The 24,704-nt window shown below is 36.0% G+C and overlaps 1 protein-coding gene across 2 annotated transcripts in view; it reads left to right on the plus strand.

Annotated features, from left to right (window-relative positions):
• Nucleotides 1–5,353: 5,353 nt before the first annotated feature.
• Nucleotides 5,354–24,704, plus strand: part of LOC148955263 (CUGBP Elav-like family member 1) — a 291,118-nt gene continuing 271,767 nt past the window's right edge. Inside the window, exon 1 of one of the 2 annotated variants that reach the window (XM_089101246.1) lies at nucleotides 5,354–5,392. The gene's annotated coding sequence lies outside the window, so the exon portion shown is untranslated. Of the gene's footprint in view, nucleotides 5,393–18,977; nucleotides 18,998–24,704 lie in introns of those variants that run through there. The other variant, XM_089101248.1, reaches the window with a different exon arrangement.

Here is a 24,704-nt window from a genome sequence, read left to right on the forward strand (position 1 = left end):
TATTAAGGTTTCGAAAGAATATTAATTTATCTCTGACACTAAAGACCAGAGAAGCCACATTTAAAAATAGAATATTAATTTATCTCTGACACTAAAGTAGAGAAGCCATATTGTTTCTAATTCCCCTCATGTTAGAATTCCCCGTCGATTATGCAAATCAATTTCCCAGAAATCCTGTCCCATTAGTGGATCAATACACTTAGAATTCCCCATCGATTATGCAAATCAATTTCCCAGAAATCTAGTCCCCTTCGTAGATCAATAATCTGACTGTGACGTCACTCCCGTTTGTATTCAATAGGCTTAGATACATCCCCTGATTGACCTTGAAAAAGGTGTCATTGACCCATTAGTGGATCAATAAACCATGAATAAATTATGTACTCGTAGGAGTAATACCTAGATCCCTACTGCTAGTGCCCTTTTTAATAGTCGAAAGGGATTGGAGGGCAACTAACCCCCCTCTCTCGCCTACCTTTTCCCCAAACACATCCAATCAAAATTTTGACATAGCCATTTTGTTCAAGATAGTTGAAAATTCTGGAAATTAGGTCTTTGAGGTTGGCAATCCCCCCCCCTACCAGAGTCCTCAGGGCAAGGGTTGTAAGTTATGCCCTGGGTGCATATAAGCTTTTTATAGAAAGCGTTGTCGTAGAAACTTCAAAGAGGGCTCATTCGACTGGAAATTTAAATGGCTAGCGCCCTTTTTAATAGTCGAAAGTGATTGGAAGGCAACTAACACCCCTTCCACGGCCACCATTTGCCCAAACACATCTGATCTAAATTTTGAGATAGCCATTTTGTTCAACGCAGTTGAAAGTTCTTGAAATTATATGTTTGAGCCGGATGCTCCCCTACAGTCTTCAGGGCAGGGGTTATAAGTGTTGCCCAAGAGGCATTCGTGATTCTTATCGAAAAAAAGCTCGTATAAACTTCAGAGAGGGCTCATTTGATTGGAAATTGAAATTTCTAGTTCACTTTTTAAGCGTCAAAAGATATAGGAGGGTAACCAGCCCCCTCCCAAACCCTTTCTTTCCCAAATGCATCCGATATATATTTTGAGATATCTATTTTGTTAAAAATAGTTCAAACATCGTATAATAAAAACTCCAGTGTCGGCACAACCCCCCAGGGCCCTGGGTGGATATATGGTTCTTATGGAAAGGATGCTCGTATAAACTTCAAAGAAGGCTCATTTGATTTGAAATTGAAAGTTCTAGTTCACTTTTTAAAAGTCAAAAGAGATTGGAGGGCACCAAGCCCCCCCCCCCTCCGCCCCCTTTTTTTCTCAAACCCATCCGATAAGAGCTTTGAGATAGCCATTTTTTAAAAATATTTCTAAGAACATATAACGAAAACTCCGGGGGTCGACACAGCCCCCCAGGGCCCGAGGGCAGGCGTTGTAAGTTATGCCCTGTGGGAATATATGGTACTTAAGGAAGGGATGCTCGTAAAAACTTCAGAGAGGACACATTTGATTGCAAATTGAAAGTTCTAGTTCAGTTTTTGAGAGTCAAAGAAATTGGAGGGCAACTGGCCCCCACATGCCCCCTTTCCCCCAAATGCATCCGATAAAAATTTTGAGATAGCCATTAAGCTAAAAATAGTTCTAACATCAGATAATAAAAACTCCGAGGTTGACACAAACAAAATTTTTCACTTTGATATTGTTACTTTGATATCAGTTTTCATACTTTGATGAATATTTGATTTTTCTTTGTAAAAGTTTGATTTTGAAATAAGGAATTTTTAAAAACTTGGAACTTTTTGCAATCAAAATGAACAAAAATTAATTAAAAAAAATTTCCGAAAATAAATTTTTCAAAGAAAAATACAGGCCATTTAAATTTAAGCTAAGCAGATTCAAATACCTGCTAAAAATCAAACTCATAACGAACAGAAATTACTATTAAAGAATAAATGAAACCCAAAACGAACAGAAATTAAATAAACAATCATAGCAAAAACCATACAACCAAAAACCTTAAAACAATAATATAAATAAATAAATAGATCTTAAAGCGAGTAATGCTTAGATTGAATATGAAGATCAAGCTTAAAGTGAAAAAAAATATTTTGCTATTGAAGTATAAATGAAACTTAAAACGAACAGAAATTAAATAAACAATCAATGCAAACAAACATACAATAGATATTAATGTAAATGAACAAATAATTATTACAACGAATGAAACTTATACTCAATGTGCAATTCAAGCTTAAACCGAACAAAAATAAGTACAAAACAACAGTTTGTTTATCCCCCCTCTCTCACTGTAAAGGTCTAAAACCTACTGCGTCATGGGCGCTTTACTGAAAACCAATTTTATGATAAGTACGGAATGCAGTCTGGATGCTTTCAAACCTATGCAGGAGAAAAAACCCACAACCTGACTTCCTAAAGTAAGGTTTCTCTTCTATAAAAATAATTCTATAGAAAAAATGAAGTATTTGTTTCTATACAATATGCTGGCAATTCCAAAATTCTAAGTAACAACAATCCAGCATTAACTGGAGCATCTGACAGAAACGTGCACAAACGTCCAAGGCTATGATTTTTTCATAGGATGGGTGGGTTAGGTCAGGTGGTCCGACGCTTTACAAATATGTGGTTACTCACCGGTAAATTTGGGTGATTATGTATTAGAATTTTCTTCAAAATTTTTGTGTGTTAGTACTAATCATGTCCTTGTTTTTTCATTTTTATATACTTTTACTTTAATTGACATACTTTTTCCATTGTCTTGAAAAAAAATTTTGTCTCTAAGCTTAATTAAATAAAAAAACAGGTTTTTCTCAACTGAAAACGAGACGAGATATTAAAACTTAAAACGAACAGAAATAATTACATATACGAAGGGGGTTGCCCCCTCCTCAATACCTCGCTCTTCACGCTACAGTTTTTCGGTAGCTTAAAAAAGTTACTTATTGTTCTAATTAAACGGCCCTTGTGTTTTAGTAGTCGTTTTTAAAGAATTGGGACAAAATATAAACTTTAGGGTAAAGAGCTAAGTCTTGAGGAAGAGGGCAACCCTCCTAATATACGTAATAATTTTCTGTTCGTTTTAAGTTTTAATGTTGCTCCTTGCTTTCAGTTGAAAAAACTAGTTTTTTTTATTTAATGATAATCAAAGACATGGCCCTGATCTCATAGTAGTCAGCTTTCAGGTTGACACATTACCCTGTAAAAAAAAAAAAAAAAAAAAAAAAAAAAAATCAAATTTTAATGAGGATTTTTGAAGTTCTGTTCATTTCATCATAGAATCGATTTCAGAATTCCTTTTTTTTCCAAAAAATGGTCTATTTCAAGCAGTTCGAGGTAACGAACTGTAAGTCAGGAGCCACCCGGTTCAATAGTAACCGAAAATCTAAAAAAACGGAATTTTGATACCAATAGATATATCAGAAGAATCAAATTTTTGCGCTGATTTTAAATATATAAGTTTCATCAAGTTTAGTCTTACCCATCAAAAGTTACGCGCATGAGAAAATTTGTCTTATTTTTGAAAAAAGAGGAAACAACCCCTAAAAGTCATAGAACCTAAATGCAAATCACACCATCAGATTCAGCGTATCAGAGAACCCTACTATAGCGGTTTCAAGCTCCTATCTGCAAAAATGTGGAATTTTTTATTTTTTGCCAGAAGAAAGATCACGGATGGGTGTTTATTTGTTGTTTTTTTGTTTTTTTTTTATTTTTACAGGGGTGATCGTATCGATCCAGTAGTCCTAGAGTATCGTGAGAGGGCTCATTCGAAGGGAAATTAAAAGTTCTAGTGCTCTTTTTAAGTGACCGAAAAAATTGGAGGGCAACTTGGCCCCCTCCCACACTCATTTTTCCCCCGAAGTAACCCAATCAAAATTTTGAGATAGCAATTTTGTCGAGCATAGTCGAAAATCTAGTTAATATATCTTTGAGGATAACTTAATCCCCCACTATTCCCGGCGGAAGGGCTGCAAGTTATAAACTTTGCCCATTTGCCCACTTGGCGTTTTCAGGAGGATTTTTTTTCTAGTGGGGGTTCGGGGTCAGAGTAGGGGTTATGGGAGAGGATCTTTCCATGTAGGATATTTCCTTGGGGGAATGGGTATTTCTATGAAGGGGGCGCCAGATTTCCCAGCATTATTTAAAAAACGATCAGAAATTAAATAAAAAAAATAATTTTTTTCAACTGAAAGTAAGAAGCAACATTAAAACTCAAAACGAACAAAATTATTACGTATATGAGGGGGTTCGCCCCCTAGTCAATACATCGCTGTTTACGCTCAAGTTTTTTTTAGTACTTTCAAAAGAGCTATCTATTCTAATTAAACGGCCTTTGTGATTCAGGGGTTTGTGATTCGAAGAAAATTCGAACTTTAGCGTAAAGAGCGAAATATTGACTAGGGAGCGAACTCCCTAATATACGTAGTAAAAATATACGAATATAGAAATTCGTTACGCAAGTTAATTCGTAAGTTACGTCAGAACAAAATTTCGAGAAAGCCAATGAACCAAAAAAAGGAAAATTATTATGCGAATTTCGTTTTAATTATTCATGTACGGTGAGCCAAAATCAAAGCTGCATTAATTCAAAAACGTTCAGGAATTAACTAAAAAAAATAAGTTTTTTTAACTGAAAGTAAGGAGCGACATTAAAACTTAAAACGAACAGAAATGATTCCGTATATGAAAGTGGCTGTCCCCTCCTCAACGCCTCGCTCTTTACGCTAAAGTTTGACTCCGTCTCACAACTCTATTTTTTAAAACAATAAAAAACTTTAGCGTAAAGAGCGAGGTGTTGAGGAGGGGACAGCCCCTTTCATATACGGAATAATTTCTGTTCGTTTTAAGTTTTAATGTTGCTCTTTACTTTCAGTTAAAAAAATCTTGTTTTTTTTAGTTAATTTCCTTAATAATGATTAAGACAGGATTATACTAAAACTTGCATGAAAGTAAACTTAAGATTAAAAATATTGGGGTGTTAGCTTTTCACGCTATTCTACGAAATATTTATTGATGAAGGGCTAATTAAGAAAAAATAGTAGAAAATATTTCAATTAAAGCTCTGATGTTGTATGTTCAACAGTGAAAACCATGCTCAGATTTGAAAATAAACAAATGTGGAACCACATGCTACATCAAGAATAGAATACAGGGCAAAACTGTTATTGTTTTGAAAGGAAAGGGTATGGGCGGAAAGTTTTCTTTGAAGACTCAAAAATCGTATATAATTGCACAATAGACTGGAATGGAAGACCGTGAATTTTTATCTTATCGCTCCAATCGTCATGGCGACGGTATACAGCTTACTATCTTGATTAAAAATATTTGTCCCACTGTTAAACTTTGATGAAGAAGTTTAGTAACAATTTTGATATCTCCAGGATAAAACACGTTTAGTTTGCGCAGGTACATTTCAATTTTTTTTCTCCCTTAATTTAAACAAGGATAATACTATTCTATGATTAAACAAGGAAGTCACTGTCTTGGTAAAACTGCTTTAATTGATTTGTTTCATCATACTGACGAAGCTCAAAAAGCCACAAAAACAGGTGAATTGTATGCAGATATATGAAATTACGAGTGTAAAATATGAAAACGTCAGTATTCTCTTAGAGTTGGGCTAGTGGGCTCCCTCCATCCTGTGTCCAAGGCGATGCAAAACTGTTGGATTTATCAGTAAATGGATTTCATGACCATAACGAAATTATATAAGAAAAAAAAATCACCAAGTGCAAAATAAGGCTTATCTGACAGATCCAGAGTTGGTTGTTAGATCTATGTTTCCATGTATCTTTCCTTAAGGATAGAAATCATGTAGCAATTTTGATTTAAGATTCATTATCTAATCCAAAATATGGTAGAGCACTCGCCCTTTGTAGCAATATCAACGTCAAGTGTTTGCGGTTATACGTGTGTATTTTTTGTAGTGACCTGAAATCTAAAGAACCTTGAATCTCTCGAATCTAAAATTATTGCCGAAGGTGATTTTATATTTTAAAATACTTTTGATTCCCCTAAACATGAGATTCCTTTATATAAAACTTTAACATACAAGGATAAGATCAAATATAATTTAATGGTTTAGGTCTCTCCTAAGAAAAAGTTTGAAAAGTACCTCAGAAAAATGAGTAGAGCTTAGCCAACGCATGTCTTCGTTTTCCTTTGTAATATTAATTTTTTACTTCACAGGCTATCTAATGTATATAAAAAAAACTAGTACAAATAAACCAACTAATTGTGCATCCCTAGGCTTTTAAGATTATAAAAAACTAGCGCTTTACTGAAAACACAAAAGTCAAGCATAAAAACAGGAATATTGGTTTGGGAGTCAAAAGTAAGTATGTAGTCTGACAACAATATACGAATCTATCAAGCTTTTCATATTTTTACACCAGTTGTGACATCAGTAACTTTCAATATATAATTAAAATTAATTTAAAAACATAAGCGTTAAATTTAATATTTTTTTTTATAACGGCGAAGTAATTGAACAGCATACAGAAATATTGGACTGATTTACCAGGTAGCTTTTTGTCTCGCCAGCTAGAATACCAATAGTGAGTAATATACAGTCTTAAAGTGTAAGAAATATGCTTTACTACTTGAAATGAAGATCAAATAAGACATAATATGAACTTTGGAAATCCGAATATTTCTCTATACAACAGTGAATTTCTAGCTATGATACAAATTCTAAAACTATCAAAATGGCTTTACTTCAAACATTTGTACAAACTAATCATGGCATGTAATTTTCTGAAACAAAACGAGAGCCAGTCATTGAACTGAGCCATTGTGCAGAAGTGATACCAAATTAAATGTAAAAAAATAAAGCAACAATCCTAAAATGGATTATTGCTTTATCTTAAAAGGGATTGATCCTAAAAGGGATTAATAATATTTTCGTTCTGTAAAATGTGTCCTTAATTGGTTTGCTTTTACTGTACCAAAACTCCTATATTATTTTGTGTTTTCAGTAAAATGTTAGTTTTTTATAATCCTAAAAGCATAGGGAAACATAATTAGTTGGTTTATGTGTGCTAGTTTTATTGATATATATTAGATAGTCAGTGAAGTAATAATTTTTGTCCGTTTTGAATTTCAACTTCGCTCTTTACTTCCCTCGGAAAAAACTTTGTTAGTTTTTTTTTTTTAATTAACCTTTGATCGTTTTTTATTAAAATTTAAATCAGAAACAACGCTGTCATGATCTTTTTTATTTATACGAAATAATGTATGTTCGTTTTAAGTTTTAATGTCGCTCTTTAGTTTCAGTTGAAAACTTATTTTAATTTTTAATTATCACCGATCTGTGGGAGATAAGAAACCTCTAGAAAGTACAGCAAACAACCTTGATAGCTAAGAAAAACTTTCAGTCTATAACAGAAACTTCATTATCCATACTTCACAAAACAATCCATGTGTTTCAGGAAAGTTTATTTATCGATGAGCAAAAAGCTGTTTTTACTCGGCCGACTTTGTCTGAAAAAGCCATGGCTGAAAAAGCCATGAAGAAAGGGCTTTATAAATCCCCTACTGACTAGCAGAAACTAGAAGGCAACCGTAAAAAAAGAGAGCTGTTTAAGGGTTCATTTAAAAGCTTATATTTATACATAATCATTTTTATAAATTTGACTTGATAGCATATTCCCATAAAGTGCACTTTCAGTTGTTTCCTCCATTTTTTTAAATGAAAAAAGTGCCTTTTCCAATGAAATGACCAAGAAAGGTGTTTTTCAAAACCTACGTAGGAGCATAAAACTAAGCGGGCAAGGACGTAAGCTCCCCCTCAATTAACGCCGTTAGAACTAGCACACAGGCTTCATCGCAAAGACTGAAGTTTGAAGGTTCAATTCAAAACAGTTGATCATTCAAGCTTAATTTTTGGTAGATTTTCAGCTGAAAAGTTTTTAATTTTAGTTAATTTTTTTCACAATATTCTTTTACTTTTAAGATGAGTAGGCGATTTATGAAACTTACTAAGGAGGTCTGGAGGGGGTACCAAAAAGAAAAAGTGGTACCAAAAGTGCCGTTTTTAGTGCTATATGACACTTTTGGATGATAAAATTGATCAAAACCACGCAGCTGTAATAAGTTTAAAATTAGCCTTCCCAGGACATGCTTTAAGAAAATGAGTGCATCACATTTGTAAAAATAGTGGATTATCTGAAAAGTAATCATAAGAAGGGACAAACCATGATTTAAAAAAAAAATCCAAGCTGGTATCGAAAGCATGATAATCTAAGTTGAAGTCCAGCGCAGTACTAAGAGAACCAAGCCTCCAGTAATGTAAGTTAATGTATTGGGGTTTGCAGGACTTTAATTGCGTAGCTTACTAAGGGGTCTGGAATAGGAATTTCCGAAGGGTACTCTTGCAAACATTCAGTTAAGGGTTTTGGGCCATAATTATTACAATGATACCATTTTAGGCTTCCAAAATTTTCCACTTAAGAAGTGGCACCAAAAGTGGTGTTTTCAGTGCTATATCTCCCTTACGAATGGTAGAATTGATAAAAAGCACGTAGATGTGAGCAAAAGTTTTCAAATGAGCCATTAAACATCACTTTAAAAAGTTCTTGTAGCCCACTAGACCCAGCTTTCTCTTTTGAGACGTGGCACTAAAAGTGCTGTTTTAAGTGCCATTTGAAACTTACAGATGAGGAAATTTATAGGAAGAACGTAGATATGAGCAATATTTTTTATATGAGCTATCAAAAATCTATTTAAGATGTTCTGGTAGCCCGCTAGCCCACCCCTCGAGAAACTGCATAAACCCTGCCTTTTTTCATGTCATATGGTACTTGCAGACGGCGAAGTTTATGTAAACCCGGCACATATGAGAAATAGCTTTTGAATGAGTTCTTAAGAAGCTCCCTACGATGCTCTAGTAGCCCACTAGGCCTGGAAAAAGAAGAAGAAAAGGACCGTTTTAACATTTTTAACTTTTAGTTACTATGGGCTGTGGTTCGCTCTTTACTAGGTCGTAGCTAATGTTTCAATCATGACAAAAAGTTCATTGCAAATTATCCCCAGAAACTAGTTAACATTGAAATTTGTGAAATCCAGTATATTGTAGAAATAATTTCGGAGACCACACTGCCTTTCCATGATTATAAATAAAAGTTAAAAAAGGGATAAAATCCTTTTAATAGACAGTGTTTCACAAACAGTGATAGAAATTCACACAAAATACCAGATATTTCGGTCACATATGCAGTGACCGTCATCAGTAGATGACAGTCAATGCATTTGTGACCGAAATATCTAGTATTTTTTTATGAATTTCTATCACTGTTTGTGAAACACTGTCTATTAAAAAGATTTTATCCCTATTTGAACTTTTATTTATCAAGATGGTATAATTTTTAAAGACCTATTAAATATAACCAATAGCTTTTAATTGAGCCATTAACATGTATCTACGATGGTGTGGTAGCCTGCTGATGTTTCAGCAGCTTAGTGATGAGCAAACGGTTTATAAAACCTACTAAGGGGGCTCGGAGGGGGAGTATACGGGAGCGGTTCTTGTATATAACTATTACAATAGTACCATTTTGTACTTCAGAGCAGAAGTGCCAACGCGGTAAAGTTGTACCTTTTTTGGTGTAAGTTAGAGGTCCTGGTACAATGCGGTAGGCTACATTGGAAAATGTTCTGTTACAATCCAAATTTTAACGTCGTTCCCATCTCATGAACGACGTTATTGGCGAAGTTGGTTTTGAAGATCTTTGCGAAATCATCAAGAAACAGAGATTCTCGATAATAGCTGATGAAAGCACAGACTTGTGTAACAAAGTGAGCCTGGTTATTGTTGTTTGCCATCTTGATTCGGATGGTGTTGATCGAGAAGACAGTTTTCGTGTAAGAGACTCCTTCTTGAGACTTATAGAAGTTCAGCAATGTACAGCCGAAGATATTTACCTGGCCATAACTGAACTACTTTTTCAAGAAATTGGAGCTCCAAAGGCAAACCTAATAGGATTTGCCGCAGACAATGCATCGGTTATGATGGGGGAGCAAGGTGGTGGTTTGGCAAACCTGTCAGAAGACTGCTCAAGTCTTTTTGTACTTGGTTGTTCATGCCATTCCATTCACATATGTGCTAGTGCTGCCTGCAAATAATTACCAAAAGAAACTGAATATTTTTGTCAGAATGTATACGGCTATATTTGTTTCAGCCCAGAACAGGTCAATGAGATTTTAGAATTGCAGAAGCAAATGAAATTAAAAGAACATCAAATTTTGAGACATATAGCAACTCGTTGGTTGTCTAAACAAGCTGTTGTAGCTCGAAATTTGGAGTAGTGGGATTGCTTGGCTTTATTGTTCCGTGCGGAGAATCTTAAAGAGACCAACAAGCCGGATAAGGCCACTGCCAAATTAAAAAATCTGCTGTCAGCGGTTTTCAGGGCTTACTTTGCCTTCCTGGTGTATATTTTGAAATATATCGAAGACCTAAACAAGCAATTTCATGCAGAAGACACCCAAATTCATCTTGTCTATAATTGCTCTTCTGAAGTGTACAAGACAAAAGCATCCCACATTTTGTTGCCTAGTCATACCAAAGAAAGTGATTCCCGCGTCATAAACCCACATGACACCAACTACAACGTCGATGTCAAGAACGTGGAATGTGGGGGCCGAGTGGAAGTGATTTTTCCCAAAGAATAGGTATATCCATCTGCTGCCGTTAAGTTTAGAAAAGAATGTAGGAAAGATTATGCTCTGTGATGAGATGAGAAAGCGTTTTTTCAACTCCAGGTTTTCATCGGTAAGAAACTTCGATAGGCTTCATCAACGCTATGCTATGGGATTAGAATAAAATCTGCCAAACCTGGCACCACATCTGGCTCAGTTTCGGAATTTACTGAGTGACAATGACCTTGAAGATATCGTCCAAGAGACGAAGAGATTACCCTTTTGCTCTGAGATTGGGAGCTCGATTGATTCAGATCCAGCCTTGCTTTGGATTGAGGTTTACAGGCAAAAATATGTTAATGGGCCAAAATGTTTCTTTTACTTGGGCGGTTCACTTTACGACTAGTTGTTCTCCCACACGCTTCCATTGCTGCTGAGCAAACTTTCTCAGCTGTCAATCTGAACAAAAACAGCATCAGAAATCGTCTCAGTTTCATCACCTTGAACGGGCTTCTCAGTACAAAATGGATCGTCTCAAGGAATTAGAAACCACCCTTGAAAATGGTTCTGCATCCAATGTGGGAAAACTGTGGAATGGGATATGAAAAAGCTAGCCTACAAGAAGAATGAGCAGAAAAAATGACCAACTAGCACAAATTTTCCTCTTTTTTTTAATGTTACAGTTCTTTTATCTTTGTACGGCTTAACCAGATTTCTTCTGCAATATAGTCGAAACATTTCTGATAAATTCATTTAGTTCTGACTAGTAGAATCGACCAAGAACGTATGTAGAATGACCAGTGAATTATGTGGTCAATGCGTAAATCGCCAGTGGGTAGCCTAGTATGTATGTATGTATGTATAAATTTTTTGCCCATCATAAATTTAAAATACAACACTGATGGAGTATAAAGAAAGAAAATATAGTCCGAAAGTACAGTCCGTGGACCTATGAGAATCCGTGGTGATAGCCACTTTCATGGCGTGATTGCTGTTTTTTTTTTCTGTAGCGTCTGGCGCTCGTTACTCATCCTAAAGGTCGATTATATGGTGTTGACACTGCGTTATTGGCTTTCTTACTTTATCCATTATTCACCTTAATGCCCGAAATTTTGAAAGAAAGGATTAACCCCAACAATCAGCTTTGAGAACGCTTTCAGAAGATTTCACTGAAGCCTTCGTTTAAAACGCTTTTAGCGGCTTGCGACTGCTATTTTGTTCAGCTGAGAAAGTCTACAGAAGCATTTTTCATATTTCAAGCTATGAGGCTTATAGCTTGCTATCGCGTCGCAAAGCAACGCGAGCGGCGAATTTTAAACCTACTGTTTAGATGGAACAAATTAATCTCTTGTGGTGCCATTTTAGTCGGAAAACTGGTATAATTTATGTCAAAGCGTTGGCGACACTGATCTTTACCCATTTCATTACTATACGGCTCGTTTTTCAGTTTTCTCTGTCATTTTTCACTTGATTTGAGAAAATTGCATCCACCGTTCACCCCATCCCCACAGTATTTTGAAAAAGTTACGCCAGCCGTTGGGGTATGGATTTAGTGATCTACTCAGAATGTCGTTGCAAACCATGGACTGGATGCCCTCTATTCCCTTTTGAATCAAAATTCTTGACCAAATACCTTCCTGGGACATGCCTGAAAAAATGAGTGCATCACATTTACAAAAAAAAACAAAAAAAAACAAAGAACAGTGAAATTATCTGAAAATGATGGTATAGAAGGGAGAAAACCTGGATTGAAAAAAAAACTAGCAGGAGTCGAACGCAAGCCACTCTAATACGAAGTCGAAAGCTTTACCAACAGAACCAAACCTCTAATTATCTAATTTGATATATTAGTGGTTATACCTTAATTGCTTAGCTTATTAAGGGGGCTTGGAGGAGGAACATAAGGGAGGTCTTCTTGAAAACCTCCGGTTAAGGGTTTTGGGTCATCATTATTACAATGATGATATCATTTTATACTTCCAAGCTTTTCTACTTAAGAAATGACATCAAAAGTATTATTTTTAGTGATATATAACGCTTACGAATGGTAGAATTGATAAACATCACGTGGATATCACTCTAAAAAGTACTGGTAGCCCACTAGTCCCAGCTTTTCCACTTGAGACGTGGCACCAAAAGTGCCGTTTTTAAAGCCATTTGGAACTTGCTGATGGGGAAATTTTTAGGAAGGACGTAGAAAGGGGCGTAATTTGTTATGGGGCAGGGGGTCAAATGTCTCCTCCAGACACAATTTTGCCCCCCCCCGAGCACATCAGGTCAGGTTTCGTTAGTATATCCTTGCCTCTATGGTAATATATGGCTCATTTTTCAGTTTTCACTATCATTTTCATTCGATTTGGGAAAATTGGCTCGAACTTTGCCCGCCCCCCAGGATTTTGACGAAATTACGCCACTGAACGCAGATATGAAAAAAAATCTTTTATATGAGCTATTAAAAATCTGTCTAGATACCTGCGATACCAATACGCCCAATAAAAATAAGCTCATACCGACGCGCGGGATATAAATACGTCCGATACCGATACAACGTGCAGCCCTTTTTCCAGGGACTGTGTATGGTCATGTCATCACCAAAAAAAAATATTTTGACCTTTGAACGATGTTGAACAAAATCATGAAGTATCTCAAAATTGTGATTGGATGAATTTGAGGGGACGGGGTCTTTAGGGAGGGGGGCTAGTTGCCCTCCAATATTTTTGATCAATTAAAAAGGACACTAGCAAATTTAATTTCCGTTCGAATGAGCTATTATACATCTCTCAATGATGTTTTGGTCACTCCCTAGTCCTGCTAGAAAAAAAAAAAAAAAAGGGAGACAGATCAGTGCTACCCATGTAAAAAGTGATTTTCCTTGTTGTTCAAGGAGGGGGACTGTAATTTCCCTTTTCAAGGTTTTCAACCATGCTGATTGCAATGGTACAACTTTCATTTTGATTTGCCGCCTTTTCGAGGGGTATCACCATAAATTTCTTTTCGCAATAAACTTTTCTTTTAAGACAAACCAAAATAATAGTTACCATTCCTGAATCAGTGTTATATGGCAATTTTGTTTCACTGGGTAGTTTCTTTTTAAACGTTTTTTTTAACTTTCAGTTACTATGAGCTGTGGTTCACTATTTACTAGGTTGCAGCTGCCGCTGCAACCATGATGAGCCGGTCACCCAAGAGTAAAGCGTGGGTCTTAGGGATAAACTTATTCACGGGTTGCATTTAATCCTTTTTCTTGAAGAGTAATATCAATGTAAACGGTGGCTATAGGTCACAGCATTTGTTTTGTTTTCTTGAAGCAAAGAACGGAATATTGAGCTTTGCCACATGAAATTTCGCCCGTGTTAGGCTTTCTGGGCTGAGGTTTTGGAGATGAATTTCTCTGGATTGAGTCAGGCACATATGGAGGGCTTTGCATTGGGGATGGGCTTGTTGCCCTATTTCTATGGATTTTGAAAAATATCTTTTATTGTACTTTTATTGAGAAACATTTTTGTTTGGTATTTTTGACACAAAATAAAAATCGATTTTGATTTTGAAAAATACGTATTTTCTCCTCTATATTTCCTTGAATTGACACCGCTGTTTGTATACAGGATTCTTTTAAAGGGGGGGGGGGCAAATTTGAAAGAAGGAAAAGTCATGTGAAAAATAATTACAACTACTGGGAGAACTAGAAAAGTATAAATATTTTGGAGAGGAAACTGGTCTAAGGCTCCCCTATTTTGTGCTGGGTGCCAGGATTTAACTTCGGGCACGTTGAATTTTTGCTGAATATTCTGTATCTCAATGAGCATTTAAATCTTATTATTCCTTTGCGTTTCATTATCTTTTTTCTTTATTTTTCGTTTTATTATCTTCTCATGACAGGCTAAAAGCAAGGGTCTATAACATGAGAAAGGGCGGACCTCGTATCCTTTACAAATAGAAACAGTATCAGATTACTTGAATAGAATGAATTCTGACATGCACGCAACAAAAATTATAGGAAGGTCTTAGACATCGATTAAATTCAATTTTCTGCAAATGAAAAAGAGAAATACTGCCGATAGAAAGTATTCCGAAGGAGGCCATTTTTACCCAAGACAAAACATATTCACATTCTTTTCTATTAATTAACTCAGAAAAGGGTGAAGCGGAAGAATTTTTCTTGAGTGAAAGCACTAAAAATCTTAATATATAATCTTCATGGATGACGTTGTCCCATTTTCTTTAGGCATTTCAAGATTTTAGTTTAAAGGGAGTCAATCCCCCCCCCCAAAAAATAGTGAAAAAGATGCCACGTAAAATTCCCCTCCAGAGAATTCCCCCTTTTGAACCCCCCCCCCCCCCTGAAAAAGTTGCACCGGAATTTTCACCTGGAAAATTCTTCCCACGTGTAGAATTGAGTAGCCAAAGGGAAATTAAAAGAAATAAAAAGAAAAAAGAGATCGTGGCTTAGATCCATAGCTAATATAATTTACCAAAGAAAAATCTTAATCAAAATTCGAACCTAAGTTACCATGGCCACATCGAAGAGCAGTGACCGCTAGACGGCAGAGCCGTGTATAGAAAAGTTTGTTTTATAATTTTTGGTTGTTTCAACCAGCCAACAATAATTTTGGTGGTTAAATGCTAGAAATTTAAGAAAATAAGATAGCCTAGAGCTTAAAGGTCATCACCACTCTATGGGGCTTTTTTGTGCTGTTTTCAATTATAAATCTACATAAAACACCCTAAAATGATCGATAGCTTTGGATGTAGCCTTTAAACATGTCTCTGCGATTTTATAGTTGCCTACTAGTTCCTGCGTCTTCAATTTATTCAGAGGAGGGAGCAGGGGTCCCTGTGATACCTAGGTGTCCTTAAACCGGGTAACCCCTCTGGATACGGCCTTTTACCAAACTTCAAAATTTGAGTTTCCCTTGCCAAATCCTCCCCGTTTCTTCCTCCAAAAGTAACTAAAACTCCAAGCTGTTCCCGAGATACTGCAGGTATGCTATTTCGATGACCTGGATACGCATAGTACCTTTTAATTTTCCTTTATCCCCTCCTTCAATTCAAAATTTCAGGGGGGTCAACTTGATCCTCCCCCATACAATACTTTCTGGACGTTTAAATTCTGTCCCAAAGTCATTCTCGAGATATCCTAGACATTTCATTTCGATAGCATGGATAAAAACAGTGTCTTTCTATTTAACTTTACACCCTCCTTCCTTTCAAAATTTGGGTTGAGGTTCATTTGCTCCCCCCCTCCTATGTACCATATTTGGACAGCGGGTAACATAATTATATAATTTAGGACATTGCGACAGGACTGTAGGGGTGATGACGACCCTGATAGCATGCTTATTAGACCATTCGACCATTCTTAATAAAACAACAATCTCAAAATTGTGATCCGACGTCAAGGGGGTTAAGGAAACACGATAGCAGAAAATGTAACGAGAAGGCGGCTGGGTGAACCTCGAATCACTTTTAGACATTTAAAAAGTGCACTAGAACTTTCAATTTCAAGTCCTTTGAGCCCCTTCCCATGCTTCTATGATCACAAATTCGATACGAAGTGGCCAAAGGAAAACAGTTTTTTGGCCCTTTTCTGAATCTTTCTAGAGTCCAGTTTTGGATAACCAAATTTGCTCTATTTATCCTTTTGCTTTTTGGTCCCATTAGCCTGAGGACTTCAGGATAAAAGTTTCGAGATGATATGAAAAAACTTTTTTCCGCTTTTCAGGCCTCGTTGTTGGGAGGGGGCATGCTTTGGAACATTTTATTTCGTACATTAGTTCCTCTTGGTCCAAGGACTTACAGATTTAAGTATCAATCTGGTCATGGGAGAATTTATTTGGCTCATTTCCCAGTCCCCAACCTCGCTCCTCTGAGAACAAAACAGTTGATTCTTTTGACCAACAGAACGGTCTCTTCAAGTTTTGGGGCAATCGCACAACCAACATAGAGCCAGCCCCCCTTTTACAACAAGAAAATATATGTGAAAGCAATTGCCAATTTGCATTACCTGCGGTCCTTGTCCTAGGAGTTGTGGAGGTTATACTATCCCCAGAAGCATGTTTATAGAGCCTCTCCACTATTTTGACCGAAACGGTCATATCAAAATTTAAATGTCTTAGGGGGGTAACGGGAGCCCACTCTGAAGTATCTATGACCATCCCTTTCATATGAAGTGTCTGGGGTGAAGAGAAACTATAAAAATAAGCATGGAGGCATTAGACTCTTTAAATGGGCAGCGCTAGAGTTGTCGCTAAAGTTTTTATTGTTTTAAAAAATAAAGCTGTGAGACAGAGCCAAACTTTTTATTTGATTTCTGAACGTTTTTGGATTAATGCAGCTTTGATTTTGGCTCACCGTACATGAATAATTAAGGCAAAATTTGCATATTAATTTTATTTTTTTTGGCTAAATGGCTTTCTCGTAATTTTGCTATGACTCAACTTACGAATTAACTTGCGTAACAAACTTCTATATTCGTATGTTTTTATTACATATATTAGGGAGTTCGTCCCCCTAGTCAATACCTCACTCTTTACGCTAAAGTTTGAATTTTGTTCTAATCACAAACCCCTGAATCACAAAGGCTGGTTATTTAGAATAGATGGCTCTTTTGAAAGTACTAAAAAAAACATTAGCGTAAAGAGCGAGGTATTGACTAGGGGGCAAACCGCCTCATATAAGTAATAATTTCTGTTCGTTTTAAGTTTTAATGTTGCTCCTTACTTTCAGTTGAAAAAACTTGTTTTTTTATCTAATTTCTGATCGTGTTTTAAATAATGCTGGAAAATCCGGCAATCTCTTCATAGAAATGTCCCTTCCCCTAAGGAAATATCTTCCATGGAAAGATCAACCCCGTAACGCCCTCCTCCGACTAATAACCAATACTATATGTGAAGAATGGTGAAAGTTCATAACGTGCATCCCGTACTCCAGGAAATATGGGGCATTAAATTATCCTCAAAGACATGTTTATTAAAGTTTCGACTATGCTGAACAAGATCGCTGTCACAAAATTTTGATTGTGTGACTTTGGGTAAAAAATGAGTGTTGGAGGGGGCCAAGTTGCCCTCCAATTTTTTGGTCACTTTAAAAGGGGAACTAGAACTTTTAATTTCCATTCGAATTAGCCCTCTCACGATATTCTAAGACTATTGGATCGATACGATCACCCCTAGGAAAAAAAACAAAACAAAAAACAAACAAATAATCATGCATCCGTGATCTTTCTTCTGGCAAAAAATACAAAATTCCACATTTTTGCAGATAGGAGCTTGACACTTCTAGAGGGTTCTCTGATACGCTGAATCTGATGGTGTGATTTTCATTGAAGTTCTATGACTTTTAGGGGTTGCTCCCCCCTTTTTTCGAAAATAAGGCAAACTTTCTCAGGCGCGTAACTTTTGATGGGTCAAACTAAACCTGATGAAACTTATATATTTGAAATCGGAATAAGAATCTGATTCTTTTGATGTATCTATTGGTATCAAAACTCCGTTTTTAGAGTTTCGGTTACTATTGAGCTGGGTCGCTCCTTACTTACAGTTCGCTACCACGAACTGTTTGGAAGAGCACTAACAAGCTATGTAAACATATGCTCGGATGTAACTGAAATATTTCATTTTCTAATTCTGGTATTCAACCTTTATTTTGGAATTCATAGTATTTAATGCATAATGGAATCCTTCTCGAATTTTCGGTTGTTGAATTTCAAGTGTTTTTATCTTTGTCTATCCAAAGAGCTATCGATTTTCAACCATGTTAAGCCCTTGGAGAAGACTGGGTATATTCCACAGTGTTCCAAAAGCGGTGGGCAAATATAAAAACCTTTGCATTGAGATGCTAAAATAAGCCTCACTTTGGGCTATGTTCCTCGGACAGGATTCAAGATTCAACAACTTTACTAAAAATGATTCATGCCGGCTTGACGACCGGTTACAAATAAAGCACATATATGCTTGAAAAACGCAACCAGTACACATTTATAAATTATAAAACTAACCAAATCATCACTGAAATAAACACAAATAAAGAACAATAAAAAAAGAGTAATTATAATAATAATTACTGAATAATAAATTATGAAAAAAATAATAATAACAATAAGAAGAAAAATAAATAAATAATAAAAAAAAATAATATAATAAAACGAATATATTAATAACAGAACAAAAACCAAAATTACTTAATTTTTTCCTCTCTCGTCTTCTAGCCCCACACTCACCAACCTCCCGCAAAGATATGCTTCTTTAACCGGTTTTTAAATTGCGGCCCAGTTTCCACTTCTCGAATTGAGTCTGGAAAAGTATTCCAGACCACCGGACCCGAGTGCCTTGCCACATGGCTAGAACGAACCGTACTTCTTGGCTCACTTACCAGGTCTCCAGCATTTCTCGTAGCATGTCCATGATAAAATGAGTTAAAACAAAAAAAAATTACTAAAAACATCAGGCGCTAAGCCATTCAAACTCTGAAACACAAAAATACAAATCTGAAAATCTCTAATCTGACCTACATTCAAAATCCTAAGTTTCCTAAAAAATCGACTCTACTTAAAACTCCTGTATCATACTTACCAATTAATCTCACTACTTTATTTTGCTGAATCTGCACTCGTTTAAAATTGCACGTAAAATTACTACCCCAAATCATACATCCATAATTTATATACGGCGCAATCAAAGAATGGTATAAAAGAACTAAAATATGAGAATGTTGAAAACCTCTTAAAATCCCCAGGCTACACGCTACCTTACACGCCACCACATTAGCATGTTTTCCCCAGCTTATGTTTGGACCGAGTATAAAACCTAGGTACCGCACTTCCTTAGACACCTTTAGTGATTCATCATTTATTGCCATTTCACTGGGAAGATTTGGGGATACACCAGTCCGACTAAACAGAATATAGTTACTCTTTGCCGCGTTAATGCTAAGTAAGCTAATGCCTACAAAGTCACTCAACCCTTGCAGAGCTCTGTTTGCTTTCTGGACCAATTCCTCAAGAGTCTTCGCTGCCACCCTCGGTCAGTTAGAACGATCACTTTAAAATTGAAAGTCTTTTAAATTGAAAGTGATGGAACGTGATTAGTACCTGATATGTAGCCCAGACACCAAAACTACGGTTTCTGAAACCCATCAGGGTTTAAAGTAGAAAACTTCACGGAAGGTACAATACACTGATTTGTGTTGCGAGTAGAGCAAGCCTTTGAAAGTAAAAATATGCGCTTGGTATATTGTAGATATAGAAAGTGTATTCGACAATGCCACTTTCAAAGGCATAAAGTTTGCTATGATAGATAGATAGATAGATTGATAGATTTATTCTCATAAGCCCAAATGAGCCATGACGATATACACAAAACAAGCGAAAAAATACAGCAACAAAACACAGACTAAAAAGACACTAAAACTGATTATTTAAGAAAGTCATCACGATACCTCAAACCTACCCGGACAAACTTTCCAATATTATTTATATTTAAGTAACAGCTGCTTCTCAAAATTTCCAAAATCCAATCTTTCTATCTCCAATCTCCAATTCCTTCTATGTAGGAAGGAAGAATAGATCAGCACATCCGGGAACGAAACTTCAATATGCTCAGAAATCGAAAAGAAGTTGTAGAGGTGAAAGGAGAAAAAAACAAACCAAAACTGTTGATAAAAGTTGCCCATAGTGGGGACTAAGCTTTCCGTATTTGTAACATCTTGTTATGAATAATCTACCAAGTTCATCAAATTAGGATTTCGGACTTTCTCAGACTTATACTGATGACTTAGTATCCCTATGAGAGGAAAATGTTTGATTATCCCTTTAGAGACAAAGATGGTGACAAACATGGTTACAAAGCACAAGCTACCTTAGCTCCAGCAAATAGCGAAGTAGTAATTTTTGCAAAAAAAAGAAATAGCAAGATCCTTTCGATTTTAAAAACATATTACCGTCCAATTTCCCTGAAACAACATGTCAAATTAGACTGTCAGTTAAGCAGGACAGCTCACTGTAAAGAGAAGGCATAGAAAGCTACAGCTTCCTTAATCGAGTACCAGTGAATGGCAGGTAAGAACTAAGGTTTGGCTCCAAATAAGACAGTGTATCTAAACAATATGGTAATCAGACCGATTATGTCATATGGAGCAGTGGTTCGAGTCACTTTGACTCCAACAAAGCGCCACACTAACCCTTTAATAAGGGTACAAAGGCTAGCATGTCTAATGATAACGCCAGCATACCGTGTAATGGCTACGCCTGCCATAGAGTTAATGCTAGGACTGCGACCCACAGAAAATTTTCTAAAGGAAGAAGCAGTAAAAAGAGGCTGTCAGACTGCAGAGTAATGTTTAATGGACAAACAGGCAGCAGATAAGATATGGACAAATTAAAGAGTTGTGTTGACACCTGCAAGTAAATATTCTCAATTGCAAGCAGCTGTAGATGCATAAGGACAATATTATCACATTAGTCAAACCTGAGAAGCAGTTCCGGATAGCCATAATGTATCTAATAAAAAAACAGAACAGGGATAGAAACGGACTGAAATGGAAACTGATAAAGCTGTTCTATATTAGCAACGCGATAATTTGCTCTACGGATGATTCACAAATGATAGAGATCGGGATGAACTGCAATAGCAAAATACCAGAACAAACCTGATCCGGATAAATTGATAATTAGATGTCAATTCGGAAGGTTTGTTACGGAATTGCAGGTACGATGTTTGGAATAGACCAGGCAACTGGAATGCTGATGCAAAAGGAAACTATATGTTGAAACATATGCATTTTAACTTAAAATCAAACATTCCTTAAGGTTCTTCGGAATATTATGAGTTGGTAAAGAAGTGAATTGAAATACTGTAGAGTATTGAATAGTCGATCAATAGACCTCTGAGGATTGAGCCTTAACCCAGCGTATAAGGGTCGTCCCGGAATAACATAAATAGAAATATTCTTTAAAATAAATGTTGACCATTTCCTATCAATCTTTATAAGTAAACGTAATGTAAAAACACTATAGGATAAATTTTGTTTTAAGCTTCCAGGGTTTAGCTTCGAACTTGAAATGGAATGTTCTTTGAAAATTGAACTTGAAAGGAAATTGAACGAGAAAATTTTACAGTGGGCGTTTTACACTATTCCCTAGGATATTTTCCATAACAATTTTCAGACCCGTGAAATGGGGAGCTGATTCGGGATCTGTGATGCAAAACGTTTTCTAGTGGAGTTTTTCCAAAAAATTTAGAGTGTTAAATTCTGGAGTGTTGAACCGAATGCAGGTAAAACGTTCAACTAACTTGAGAAATAAAAAAAAATAGCGTAAATGATATCAATAGGAAAATATTATAAATGCTATGCTTAATAGGTTAAGAAGTATAAAATAGATAAATACATTTTATAGTTAAACTATAAAAACAAATTTCTGAAGTTTGGCAAGGAATAAAAAGATATGTTACAGTGGAAAGATTAGCGTAAACAATTTATTACAATTCATATATCTCTTTTTCTTTTTTAACGTACTTTTCGTTTTTTAAAGGTTGAAATATCTGTTCTAACTACTAGAGAGTCTTCAAAATGTAACCTGCGTCCCATTTGTGGTCCATGAAGCCCGTTATACATACCCTAAAAATTATTTGAAAATGTTGTATAGCTGGAAAAACATGCCACCTAATACTGGCGATGCCAGTGTGCCTAAACTACAAATTTGTAGTTTCACAGCAGTACATTTATACAGCTCCGAGCTTTGTTTAAATTAAATAAAAAAAAACTTTTTTAACTGAAAGTAAGGAACGACGTTAAAACTTATAACGAACAGAAATTATTCCGTATATGAAAGGGGCTGTCCCCTCCTCAACGCCCCGCTCTTTACGCTAAAGTTTTTTGTTGTTTAAAAAAAATAGAGTTATGAGAAAGTCAAACTTTAGCGTAAAGAGCGAGGCGTTGAGCAGGGGACAGCCCCTTTCATATACGGAATAATTTCTGTTCGTTTTCAGTTTTAACGTCGTTCCTTACTTTCAGTTAAAAAAACTTGTTTTTCTTAATCTAATTTTTGAACGTTTTTGAGTTAATGCAGGTTTTGATTTTGGCTCACCGTACATGAATAATTAAAACAAAATTTGCATATTAATTTTACTTTTCTTTGGTTAAATGACTTTCTCGAAACTTGTTTAATTTAATTTACGAACGTTTTTATCGGTAATAAATATACTTAACTTACGAATTAACTTACGTAACGAACTTCTATATTCATATATTTTTAATACGTATATTAGGGGGTTCACACCCTAGTCAATATCTTGCTCTTTAAGCTAAATTTCCAATTTTGTTCCAATTCTTTAAAAATGACCCTTAATCACAAAGGCCGTTAATTAGAATAAATAGCTCTTATGAAAGTACTAAAAAATCTTGAGAGCGAGGTGCGAGGTTGGCTTCAAGAGCGAGGTATTGACTAGGGGGTGAACCCAATCATATAAGTAATATTTTCTGTTCGTTTTAAGTTTTGATGTTGCTCCTTACTTTCATTTAAAAAACTTGTTGTTTTTTTATCTAACTTCCGATCTTTTTCTTAAATAATGCTGGGAAATCCGGCGCCCCCTTCATAGCAATGTTCCATTCCCCAAGAAAACCTCCTTCATGGAAAGATCCTCCCACATAAACCACAACCCCCCTCCCACTACAAGAAAAAATCCCTCTGAAAACGACTGTATACTTCCCAATAACCAATACTATATGTTAACATTGGATAAAGTTCATAACTTTCAGCCCTCTCCCCGTGGAATTCGGGGGATTAAGTCATCCTAAAGGACATAGTTATCATATTTTTGATCATGCTGAACAAAATGGTTATCTCAAAATTTTGATCGGGTGACTTTGGGAAAAAATGAGCGTGGGAGGGGGCATAGTTGCCCTCCATTTTTTTGGTCACTTAAAAAGGGCACTAGAACTTTTGATTTCCGTTCCAATGAGTCCTCTCGTGATATTCTAGGACACTGGGGTAACACAAATACTCATGGGAAAAAAAAAACAAATAAACACGCCCCCCTGATGTATCTTGTGCCAAAAAATACAATATTCCACATTTTTTCAGATAGATGTTTGAAACGTCTGCAATTAGGTATCCTGATACGCTGAATCTTTTATTAATTTTCATTAAGGTTCTATAACTTTTAGGGGGTCTCTCCCCTTTTTTCAAAAATCAGCCAAATTTTCTCAGACACGTAACTTTTGATGGGTAGGACTAAACTTGATGAAACTTATATATTTGAAATCAGCATTAGAATTTGATTCTTTTGATGTATCTATTGTTATCAATACCCGTTTTGCTAGAGTTTCGGTTACCATTGAGCCGGGTCGCTCCTTACTTACAGTTCGTTACCACGAACTGTTTAATTAAACGCTATGATATGCAGCTGCTTGCACTTTCCACCTTAACCAACTTAACTGACAAAAATAAGGACATTTGGAATATTTTCCTGGATAGTTAGAGCATTCTTGTACGTGATTTTCAAAATTTGAAAAATTCATTTTACTTTGCCGTCAGAGCATAACTTACAACACTTGCCCTGAGGGCTGTGGGAGGGGGGTTCCCATCCTCAAAGACATAATTTCCGTACATTTCAATTACGTTAAACAAAATGGCTATCTAAAAATTTTTATTGGATGTGTTTGAGGAAATGGTGAGCGTGGGAGGGGGGTTAGTTGCCCTTCAATCACTTTGGACTATTGAAAAGGGCACTGGCCCTTTCAATTTCCAACCGAATGAGCTGTTTCTGAAGTTTTTACGACATGGCCATCTCAAAATTAAAATCAGATGCATTTCGGGAAAATATGAGGTGTGGAGGGGGGTATCCATCCTCTGATCACTCTGAATCTTCAAAAGAACACTAGAACTTCTGATTACCAATCCAATTTGTCCCTCCAAAGGTTATACGATCACCCTTTCTACATATACCTTACATGTCCCAGGCCATAATTTAGAACCCTTGCCCTGAGGGCTGTGAGGGGTGGGGGGGGTTCATTCTCAAAGACATAATTTCCAGACCCTTGAATTACTTTGAACAAAATGACTATCTCATAATTTTATTGGATG

The sequence above is a fragment of the Artemia sp. Qi Xiang Cuo genome, chromosome 2, assembly GCF_049724085.1.
Source record: "Artemia sp. Qi Xiang Cuo chromosome 2, ASM4972408v1, whole genome shotgun sequence".
Taxonomy (NCBI): Eukaryota; Metazoa; Arthropoda; class Branchiopoda; order Anostraca; family Artemiidae; genus Artemia; species Artemia sp. Qi Xiang Cuo.